At 27.0% G+C, this 12113-nt stretch overlaps 1 protein-coding gene across 1 annotated transcript in view; it reads left to right on the top strand.

Annotated features, from left to right (window-relative positions):
* Positions 1-6178: 6178 nt before the first annotated feature.
* LOC113373031 (disks large 1 tumor suppressor protein-like) overlaps positions 6179-12113 on the top strand; it is a gene marked incomplete at its 3' end in the record, with an annotated part of 105090 nt that continues 99155 nt past the window's right edge. The window contains 1 exon segment of the mRNA XM_026613366.1: positions 6179-6419.

The following is a 12113-nucleotide window of genomic DNA, read 5'->3' as shown; positions in this document are numbered from 1 at the left end:
GTAAAAAAAATCTTGAAAGAAAATATATTAAATGCTGGTAATATCTCTTGTGTATTTGATATTGCGCCAAACATTATCTTCAATGTTTTTATAATATGGTTTATTATATATATATATATATATATATATATATATGACATTATATTTATGCATATCAACCACAATCTAATTCGTCCCATTTTTGATGTCCCGATTCATCAACTTGAACGACTTTTTATGAGAAAAATACTAAAATTTTACGACATGAAACGTTTGCACAATCAGATGGTAATTTATCTAAACACGAATGTTTTATAACTTTTAGCACTTCCTCAGTTCCTCGATTATATCTGGAACAGTCCTTTGATTTTTACCATTTTCTTTTACGAGATTTTAATAACAGAAACAGTAGCGTCCATGCCATAAATGGCTCATAAAAAAGTAGAACAGAAAGCGATTTATAATTTACTACTGTAATAAAGCAATTTGGATGTTAAATTAAATTGAGATATAAAATAACATAATGTAACACAATATATAAATATATAATAATTTTATGGATAATATATATCGGGGTATGTAAAATGTACATTTAAAAATTTACTGTTATCAAATCAATTAAAGAAATTGCTTTTACATTAAATATTGTGAATGAAACTTAACATATATGAAACAAACATTAAAACAGTAAGATATTTGATTCAACATAAAAATAAAAATAAATTATCTTAAAAAATACCTTATAATTGCATTACACGTTCTGTTCCTCTGATGAGGAACGGAAATTTACCGCAGCGAAACGTCTGTCCAAAGAATATTCTATATTGAAACTTGTTTTATAATTTATTTATATATATAAATAAATTAAATTATATATATATATATATATATATATTTATATTTGTTATATAAGTTTGATATTTTATTTATATAAATAACTCAATATTCAATATTCGCATTCATAAAATATTTTGTTACGGCCTATATGAAAATACAACTTTTTCATAATTCCCAATCATTTTATCTATTTGACAAAATTCAATATTGGAAAATATTTCACATATTACTCTTCATCATAATGTTCGAAAATACTTTTGTACCAAAAATTCTAAGGCACTCTAAAAAACATGATATGTGATGAACTGAATCATATATCAGAAATTCAATATAAGATATTACTTGGGAAAAATTTTATTTTAATATGTTTTACTTATTAATTTTCTTATTAAATCTATATTAGAGATGCCTTTTCATTCTATTACTTTACTTCTGTGTATAGTTTATTTATGAAATATAAACATTTATTCTTATAAAAATATTCTTTGGAACAATTCTTTATATGATGAAATTTATGCTAGAGCTTTTTTAATGCGAAATTGGTTTTTTATACTTCTAAGATTCTAATTAATTTTTTTGAAAAGTTTCATAATGTTGGTTCAAATAGTTCTTCTAAAATATTTTTTGGAAACAATTCTTCATGAAGAAATGTATGTTAGAAGTTGATCTAATGTTTTATAATATTTATTGAATGCAAAATCGTCAAATTTGGAATAGACTTTAAATAGTCACAACTATTTCAATTGACTATTTTTACTTTTTCATTTATTTTAGTCAAATATACATAATTATTAATGTGTAAAAAAAACAATATAAAAATATAATTATATGAAATATTCAACTTTAACCATTTAAAATTAAATTTTAATTATTATATTTTCATTTCAGAATAGCGAAAGTTTGAACGAACATGCACCAGAACAAGTGAGTCAAATTTTATTACTATAATTTTATTTTACACTGCCAAACTAATTGAAAACGCACAGATTTATGGTTATCGATACATTGTTAGATAATTAACAAGATGATAATTATTTAACATATTTCTAATTCTTATGTCAAAACATGTATATTCTTCTAAACCGTTTGGTAACTGTAAAACATACTAATTTTGAAATGTACTAATTTTAGAATATTAACACATTGATGATGAATGGAACGATTTCTATTCATTTTTGTTTCCAGTGACTATTCCAAGATTGTTTCTTAATATTTAAAATAAGGATTTATTACTTTAAAGTACAAATTGTTATTAACAATTAATAAAAAAATAAACTTATTCAATTTTGAGTTTCACTTAGAATATTCAACTCTTAATTCTGGAATAAAACCATATTTTTATCTGTTTGTTTTATTTTTAATAAAAAAAATGGGTGCACATATAAGTTTGTTATATAATAGCCCTGCAGCTTCCCTTTTTTTAATATTTTTTTGTCTTTTATACATGATCTTTCATTTTTATATCTTCTATTTTCCATTCAGACTTGTATTCCTTTATCTTATAATTAGTTGCTTGTCGTTAGACGTATAATTTTTTGTACAGTTACAATTTCCATACCAAAGACTTGGTCCAATTTATTTTACTTCAGAATTTCCCTCGTTATTATCCGAAGTATTTCCTCATTTGTCATTTTTTCTGATATTATTTTTGTTATGTGGAATTTAATTGGTGATTTGACAATGCAACATTATTGATTTTATTAGCTATCATATTTATTTATTAGATAAGGCCTTGCGAAAAAACTACATTTGCATATGGTTTTGATTATATCACATACATTCAATCAACTCATCGCTAATAAATTAAAATGCACATATACTACTGAAATTAATTCTGAAAAATGAATGAAAATAAATTTTACTTAAAGGTAGTTTTTTCTTGTATTTACTATAAAAGTGATTTTTTGGTAAGCTGCAGTGAAAGACTAAATATAATGGATATAATTGCTTAACCCTCCGTTGGTCGGAGTTGTCTGGCCAGACTTTTTTCGACATCAATTTAAAAAAAAAATACTTTTAGTAATCTTATTGACTTGAAATTGCTGGACCTTTCCTGAAATTTCATTAGCTGTCGATCGATGAAAAAATCGGGACGAAAAAATGTGCGGTCCACCCAGACCACTCCAATCGTTCGAAGGTAAATAAATATCCGACCAACGGAGGGTTAATATGAAGTAACTCTATCAGACAATTCAAGAACAATGTCTAATATTTCTAAGTATCATATAGATGAATTGCAAACTTAAAATTATTTATTTGAGGTATATAAGTGATGTTTAGAACTAGAATATTAGAATTAGAATAAAAATCCGAATTATTTCTTGATTAAAATAATTGTCTAATATTTCTAAGTATCATGTAAATGAATTGCAAAGTTAAAATTATGTATTTAAAGTATATAAGTAATATTTAGATCTAGAATATTAGAATTAGAATTAAAATTCGAATTATTTTTTGATATTCAAAAAAAAAGCAATCGTTTCGTCAACACAAGCAAAAAGTTTGTGTTGTTTTCAATCATTCAAATCCGATGCTTAGTTCTTTCATAAACTGACATTTTTAGCACTTCTTGCTCCATATCTCCGAAGCCGCTGGACCTGTCTTCGTCAAAAATTAATCAGCACGTCATTTCATCAATAGGAATCGAATGTTTTTAACCATTCAAATCGGATTATCCGTACGCCCGAAATTGTTGAAAAAAAATTGTCTCCACACATACACACACATACACGTCCATTTTTTTGAGGTATGCCAAAATGTTCAGCAACCCTGAAATGTAAAGTCATTACATAAAATACAATAATTAATTTAAAATATATATTATAACAATAATTATTTCAATTTTTCAAATAGCGTTAAGGTTATATCAAGGCTAAGTTAACATGTATGTATTGCCAACATAATCATTAAAAAAAATGAAAACTGATACCAAAAATACCAAGAAAAAATCAATTTTTTGTATATTTTTTTACATTTAATATCAGTATATATATTTATGCGATGCATAACGTGAATAACGACCATTATCGATTAATTGTTAAACAATTATCCCAATAATTAATTTATAATATAAATTATAACAAAAATTATTTAAATTTTTCTAATAGCGTTAAGGCTATATTAAGGCTAAGTTAACATGTATGTATTGCCAACATAATCATTAAAAAAATACCAAAAATACCAAAAAAATCTAATTTTTTATATATTTTTTTACATCGAATATAAGTATATATATTTATTTGATGCATAACGTAAATAACGACCATTATCGATTAATTGTTAAACAATTATCAATATCTTATTTACACAAACACCATAGGTGTACAAATAAGCTTCCCCATATTTGTTTGCGTTCTTCTTCATATTATTATAATGTTGCCTATCCACGATGGTTCACGTATTCTGTCACTCGCATAACTGTAATTTCATAAACACACTCTTGCGAGTGCGTCATACCATACAAAGCACTGTGCCCTGTCCTAGTACCTTTGTGCCGACGAATGTGTTAGGTTACCCGCTTGTATACCTTGCCGATCCAGTGGTGCAGTGTGAACTGAACTGTACGCGCGAACTTCGTGTTACTTAATTTGTAGATTAACGGATTTTTTTTTATTTACGGTATATTTTAGCAACCAAATTATAAATACAAAAAAAGTGAATGCTGAAAATCAAAATAAAGGGGAAAAAAATAAAAGGATTAATTAAATGAATGAATGATAATCAAATAATATAAATAACAATAAAATAAGTAGATTAACGGAATAAAAATAATATATATATATATATATATATATATATATATGAATATATATATACATATATATATATATATATTAAATAAAATGAATGCTAAAATTCTTACTTTTCTTGCAAATATCCATTTTTTATTATTTTACTACTTACTACAATATAAATGAAAGCCAAAATATAAGGGGTCATAAGTATTGATGTTTTGCAATTTTAGCCACATTTCATATAACTAGTTGAACAAATAGTAAAAAATAAGTGTTTAAATCTAAATTATTTGGATAATTTATGCATAATTCGACTTTACAAATATAGGTGTTATTTTGGGATCTTTATCAATTCAATAGCATTTAGTACGTATTTGCATAATTTTTTTAATATATCATTGCGACTCAAAATTAAATTAGTTATTAAAAATCTAGAAAACATATTTTGAAAAGTGGAATATTTTTTTAGCAAAGTTTTTTTCAAATATGATTTGATAAATCATCAAAAACCAGTCACTATTTTGAGGTTTATTTAAGGGTAAATGAAAATAAATAAATAAAAATATTACTAGGGTTATTATAAAAGTTGGGAAATATAATTATTATTTAATTTTATCTGCTTAAGTTCTTTTATACTTTGTGGAGATTTATGCTTAACTTATTGTTTTGTATACCACATATTATTAATTTAAAATTTGTTTTTTTTTTTTTTATTTTTGTTTTATAAGATTTTTATAACATTTAATAGTAAATACATTTTAAATATTCACCAATGGCGAGCATAGCTTTCTTGGTAGCGTGTTCGATTCACACGACAGGGATCTTCGGATCAAATCCTGTCATTGGCTTAGAATGTAGGAATGTAGGAAAATTTTTGTTGTTAAGTAGTATTTGAATAAAAATTTAGAAAAATAGGAATAACAGAGTTCGAATAGCTGAATTGAATTAGGACTAAGAAGAGAAATATTGGAACTGAACTAAAATTAAAAGAAGAATGAAGAAAAAAAAATGGAATGAAGCTAGAAGGTAAATAGAATTAGAAATTTGAAAAAGAGCAAGAATTGAAGAAAATAAGAAGAAAAATAAGAAGAATATAGAATAGGATACATATACAGATTAAAAATAATATAAAAATTAGAATGTAAATAAATAAAAATTGTAGGTGGCTAAATGCTCAGAGTAAGCGAGGCCAAATAAAATTTAAAAAAAAATGTTTACCACATGAATATCTATCTTTATTTTCTCTATTTAATATTTCATAACAATTTGAATACATTCAATTTAAAATTTTTGAATTTATTTCAAATAATTTAAATACTTGTGTGCATTAAGAGTAAAAAAATGAATAAATACAATATTTTGATGTTTTTCAAAGCGTATTTGTTCTCTATTCTCAAATAATTATTATTTTAAACAAAATAATTAGTTTTACTCTTTTAACTTAAATGTAACTTGAAGTCTGCTGTTTGACATTTCCGGTAAATTAATTTTTTTTAGTTATACGATCTGAAGTTGCGTGCTCATACCGACTACACACCTGGCTACGTCACTGGCCGTCGCTCTACAAGTGTTCATTCGTTCGGCAACGCTCGTTTTAGGTTTTAGTATGTTAAATGGCGACATAGAGCCGGTGGATTTAAACGCGTTGAAAACTATATTATATCGTGTTTAATACAAAAATAATTAAGTCAGTTTAGTGCAAGTTCCATTCACAAATTTTATACAAAGTGTTTGATACCAATTTGCAACATTAAAACAGTGAAAAATCGTTCTAAGTGCTGTGTGACGTGTGTGTTGTTATAGTTTGTTGGATTTTTTTACGAAACAAGTAAAGTGAAACATAATATTTATCTTGGATTACGTGTATGAAATTTTGATCAGCGATTTGGATTTAATAGGTTTGATTTGTTTGTATTATAATTATAATTATTATGGTAACGGTATACATGTTGATCACAAATCTCAGGTTATGTTGAAATACCACACCTTTACCGTACGAACATCGTGCAGAAGCCCTATGTACTTAAGTAGGAACGAATTTTGAATTGTGGAATTATGCGAAATATCTGTTTTGATATAAAAATATTACTTATTAGTCATTTTTTGTTATTTGAACAAAATTTTATTTCGTTCCAAACTTTTGACAGTTTGATTTGTTTGACAGCTTCAATAAATGCGATAGCCTTGTTGATCCAAATGTCAAAATGACAGTTCTCTTTATTTATTATTTGGCGGGACGAAATATTTAAAAAATATATTACAATATTATAATATTTATATTAACTGTACAAATTTACTTGGTATTCTATATATATTTTTTTAGAACAATTTATGATTCATTTTGATGAATTTAATTTTATAACCTATAATCTTGACAAATCTGCTTGGTTTCATAGAAACGCCTATTTAGTAAAATTAGCAATAATTATAATATTATTAACTTCCCGTAGGGTAAGTTATAGTAATCGTAAAAAAATCGAATATGAAATTTTTTATATATATTTACGTTTTAAAACCTTCTGAACATGTATGTGTGTGTGTATGTGTGTGTGCGAGTATGTGTGGATGTGCGGATACAAATTTTCTTCGACGATTTCGGGAACACGGATGAAGCGATTTGAATAATTCAAAAAACATTCGATTCGTAATGATAAGGAGACGTGCTGATTAGTTTTTGGCGAAGGCAGGTCTAGCTGTTCCGAGGATATGAAGCAAAAAGTGCCAAAAACGGTAACTCAGTTTTTGAGAGAACACAGCGTCCGATTTGAATAATTCAAAAACCATTTTACTTGTATTGAAAAGATGAAGAACTGATCAATGAATTTTAATTTTCATGAAGGCAGGCCTAGCGGTTTCGGAGATCTAGTAAAAAAAGTTAAAAAAAATGCCATTTGGCGGTCAAAAATGATCATTAGACATATGCACATCAAATTATCAGATATTTTAAAGAGATTTTAGCAATAAGTATAAATTTTGTTTACATTCCTTAAAACAGTACGATTGCTTTGAAAAAAAAAGTTAAGAATTTCCAAAATATTTCAAAATAAATTAGTAAATTTTTGTCAAAAATTTATAGTTTCTCAAAAATCTAATTTTTGAAGAGGAATTTTTATTTCAACAATGGTAATCTTTTTAAATAATTAATAATTTTTGGTACGGGAAGTTCCAGCAATTTGACTTAAGTCACGATGTCATGCGCCCCACTAGTTAAAGTTCTATAATTGTAAGACTTTTAGCTTAATATTTTTTGTTATTTTAGCAATATACTATTAAAAAATCCAAAGAAGTATCAAATACAAAATTATAGGGTCTTAATACAGTATTTTGATGACTTTTATTTCAAATTTGGCATTAAACAATGTTGCAATTTCGCACAATTTTAGTTGCAGATCGTGTGCACTGGTACTTAGAGCACCTAAAAATACCATAAAGTTCAACTTTTGCTGTAGCATGTGAATAACATGTTATATAACCAATTAAGTTAATTAAAAGTGTGTTTATCCTTTAAATTAATGGATTGCATTTGGGCACTCCCTTAGATGATCCAAGTTGATTGAGAAGTGGACTCAATATTGACCGCGAAACGTTGGATTTTTGAAAATATATGATAATCAGAGAATTCGAATAGTATTGTACTTAATTTGCGGAACACTACAATTTTGTTTTTTAACATGGATTAGAAATGTTATTTGCGGTTAATTAAAAGAAATTGTTATTGGCTTTTGCATTGTATTTTGTTCATCAATGGCTCTTGTATTGCATATTGTTCATCAATGTGTTCTTCCGTTCAACGTTTGAATAAAAATTTATGTAAATTGATGAATTTTTTAAAATAATCAAATCATTGATGTAAAATCGATAGTCTGTCTTACTGAAGTCTGTTTATCATTAATTTAAAACACGAGGTTCCAGATAAACCATTCAATAATGGGCGTCAGTCTACGCACGCCTCTCGTCTAAATATAGACAGATTTATTTTTGAATAACTTGCCTTCCTCCACATGCAGATTCCGCGATATTACAATGACCAAAAATAGATTTCATCATATAGGCCGTTCAATGGCCTTGAAAGATTGTTGGAAATTATGTTAATAATTATATTATAATAGATACAGTTCAGCTATTATAAAGAAAACGTTAAGCATAATTCTGATAATTCTCATTAATGTCATTACTCGAATTTTTAATTACGGTGCGTGATATTTCAGCAATTTGCATTAGGGCACGATGCCATGCACCACTAATTTTCTTAGCTATAAACCTTGCGGAGCCCGAGACCTTTCCAACGAATGCAAAATCGGTTCGTGCGTTATTTCGTCAGGAAGAAAAACCCGACTTATTTTTATATACGAGGTCTGTTCAAAAAGTACCCGGAATTTTCGTTTTTTCAAAAAAATATTTATTTATTCGTCTACATTAATGTGGTCCCCTTCAAAGTAGTCCCCCCCAGATATAATACACTTATGCCAGCGTTTTTTCCAATTTTCGAAGCACCCTTGATATTCACTTTTTGATATGTCCTTGAGCACTCTCGGCGATTTTCTTCAATCGAGGAAAACCGCCGTCCTTTCATGGGTCTCTTCAACTTTGGGAATAGGAAAAAGTCACACGGAGCCATATCTGGTGAATTTTTGCACTTTGCAACACTTTATTTCATTTTTTACGCAAAATTTAATACAAATTCTTTGACTTTTCAATTCTTCCATTGTAAAAATCGCCGAGCTCAGAAAAACACGTCGAACCTTAGCGACTACCACAGACAAAGTAAACAGTGAATATAGCTGAAAATTTCATCATACTTTAGGGGCATGTATACCAACACAATAAAAAAAAAATTTTGACAATCAGACACTCCAGACCCGCGAAATTTAATTATTAGTAATTCCGGGTACTTTTTGAACACACCTCGTATGTAGAAGATATATACATACATGTGTGTGTATTGTATATTCTTTTATCCTATACATTATTAAACTTTTAATTGAAAAACTTCCAAACGTCCCTTCCTCCTTCTATTTCATGGATGTACTACATATTGTTCGATTTCCTGATAATAATTAATCTCCAACAGATCAAAAATTAATTAAACCATTCAATTACTTGACAATTACAAACCGAACAGGCGAATAATCACAATGAAATAGATTGCGATTGAAAATAGCAAGAAACGTCGAAGGAAAGCGAATAAAGCTCTCTTGGCGAGACTCGAAAGCTGATCGTCCTTTGTTCTTACCTCTAACTTAATACAAAACTTTAGTTCTTAATTTGTGAGTAAAAATATCTCGCAAAGATCTATTTTGAAACTACCAATTCGAATCCAATCTAGCTCTACATACGAGTAACTAAATTAGCACTTGAAAATTAAAGTTTCAGATGCTTTAAGGGGGTTGTTCTTTTTTATTTTTTTTTTTTTTTGATTTTGAGATTTTTTGATATTATAAAAGCTAAAAACCTTAGAATTATTTAAAAAAAAATCATCTCAATATCTATTTTTTTGACGAAGTTATAGATATATATATACACCTAAGTCTGTTTTTACACGGTCTTTTTGTACACGGTTTTGATATAACACGGTTTGAAAATTGAATATTTTTAAATTTTTACACGAATTTATTCCATTTAGCACGATTTGAAATTATATGTACCTAAATTTTTTTTGTCAAATTAAATTTTTGCGAAGTATGTTCATATCACAAAAAAGTATTTATGAAAGAAAAAGTCTGAAACCATCGATAGTATCGATAGTTTGCGAACACTAGCTTAAAGATTTAAGAGAATTCCCCTTTAGCGCGTACAAACAATTTTTACTGGTCAAAGCAAATGTGAATAGCACTAATTTAATACTTGTTCTTAAAAATTCTTGTTTTTCACCAATTTTAATAGGTTTTAGAGATTAGGAACAAATCACCCATTTTTGTATAAGATCAATGTCTTTTTTTACACGTTCTTTTTTTTACACGGATTCTTCTGGAACCAATCTCCGTGTAAAACAGACTTAGGTGTATATATATATATATATATATATATATATCTCTATATGTATGATCTTCTAAAACCGTTTTTTTCATCGCTCCGGAGCTATTGTATGCCAGCTGCTCTCTTTTTCATTATAATACCTCATGCACATGACCTTTTTAATGTGTCAGCATTTTTGAACGGTGTATTTAGTACATTATATTAAAAACTTTAAATACGTTTTTTCTCAAATTGACTTTTTTCAATGCGGTGCCACAAATTAAAAAAAAACTACAAGTCGGATCGACTTGCATTTTTTTTTCAATTTGTTCACCACTGCAATACCTAGTCCCCCTACCTCAAACAACTTGATAACATTACGCAAAAAAAATTTGCGAAGCTTCTCGTCCCAAAAAAGGCCCTTTTTAACACTTTTTTTTAAATAGCTGCCATTTTTCCCTTCTTGCTTTTTTTCTTTTATTGCATGTGTGGATACAATTTTCCGTCCACGTTTACGGGAGCACGGATCAACCGATTTGAATTATTCAGAAAGCATTTAATTCTTATTGATAAGGAGCTGTTCGGATATAGGAACCAAAGAGAGAACGAAGCATCCGATAACCCAATTAAATAGCACATCAATTCTTTCCTAGGAAATTATTATGATCAACTCATTACTAAACTATGAATTGAAAAATATTCTAAAAAAATTTTACATGACTTACAGAATTTATATCTTAATTATAAATAAATATAAGGTAAAAATTATATATTTTGCATAAAAAAATTGCAACAAACATTCTTAAAAATTACTTGATTTAACAAATGTATTTTACAAAGTAAATTAATATGTACTTAAATTTTCTATTTTACTTATATTTGACAATTTATTAAAGAATTTTTAAGGATCTTGTTATGTTATATATTATCATTTTATTAGTTTTGGAATTGCTAGCTGAACTTGACAAGTAACAATCTCGTAAATTTATATGATTTGTGTACACATACAAAAATTTTATAACCCATTTAAATTGTTACAGAATTTATATATTTTGTGATTGTAAGTATGACATTCAATTTAATGGAAAACTGACTTTGTTTTTGACATTTAATTTGAACAGATAAATCATCTGTAGAGAAGTTAGATTGAATATTTTTAGGAAATAGTTAAAAACCATTAAATCAATTATACAATTATACTTCATATTTCATCATTTCTATTCTGTTTAATTCTACTAATTAAGTAATTGATATAACTACTTGATGCAAATGATCTAACCTGGTCTTCATTACAAAATACGGACAATTCCAAATTTTATCTTTATAAAGTGATGGATAATTTGCTTCATCTAATTATCGTCGATGAACAAGTGTGTATTTTGGATGGACAGGAGACTGTTTTGTTCGAAATTGAGTAAATCATTTTTTTAAATCCCAATAAGAGATATATATGCATAGATCTATGATTTTTATCTGGGTATGGTCTTGTAAATTAATTTATGAATAATTAGTATTCATGATGTTAAAACGGCAACGCGTATTAAGAATTTGTATCAACCATTCCATTAACAATGGAAACATTTAGTGTATAAGCATACCGTATTTAGT

The sequence above is a fragment of the Ctenocephalides felis genome, unplaced genomic scaffold (genome assembly GCF_003426905.1).
Source record: "Ctenocephalides felis isolate EL2017-DRISC unplaced genomic scaffold, ASM342690v1 CF-g0.4_SCAFFOLD_01604, whole genome shotgun sequence".
Taxonomy (NCBI): Eukaryota; Metazoa; Arthropoda; class Insecta; order Siphonaptera; family Pulicidae; genus Ctenocephalides; species Ctenocephalides felis.
This window is presented reverse-complemented; position numbering and strand designations above follow the sequence as displayed.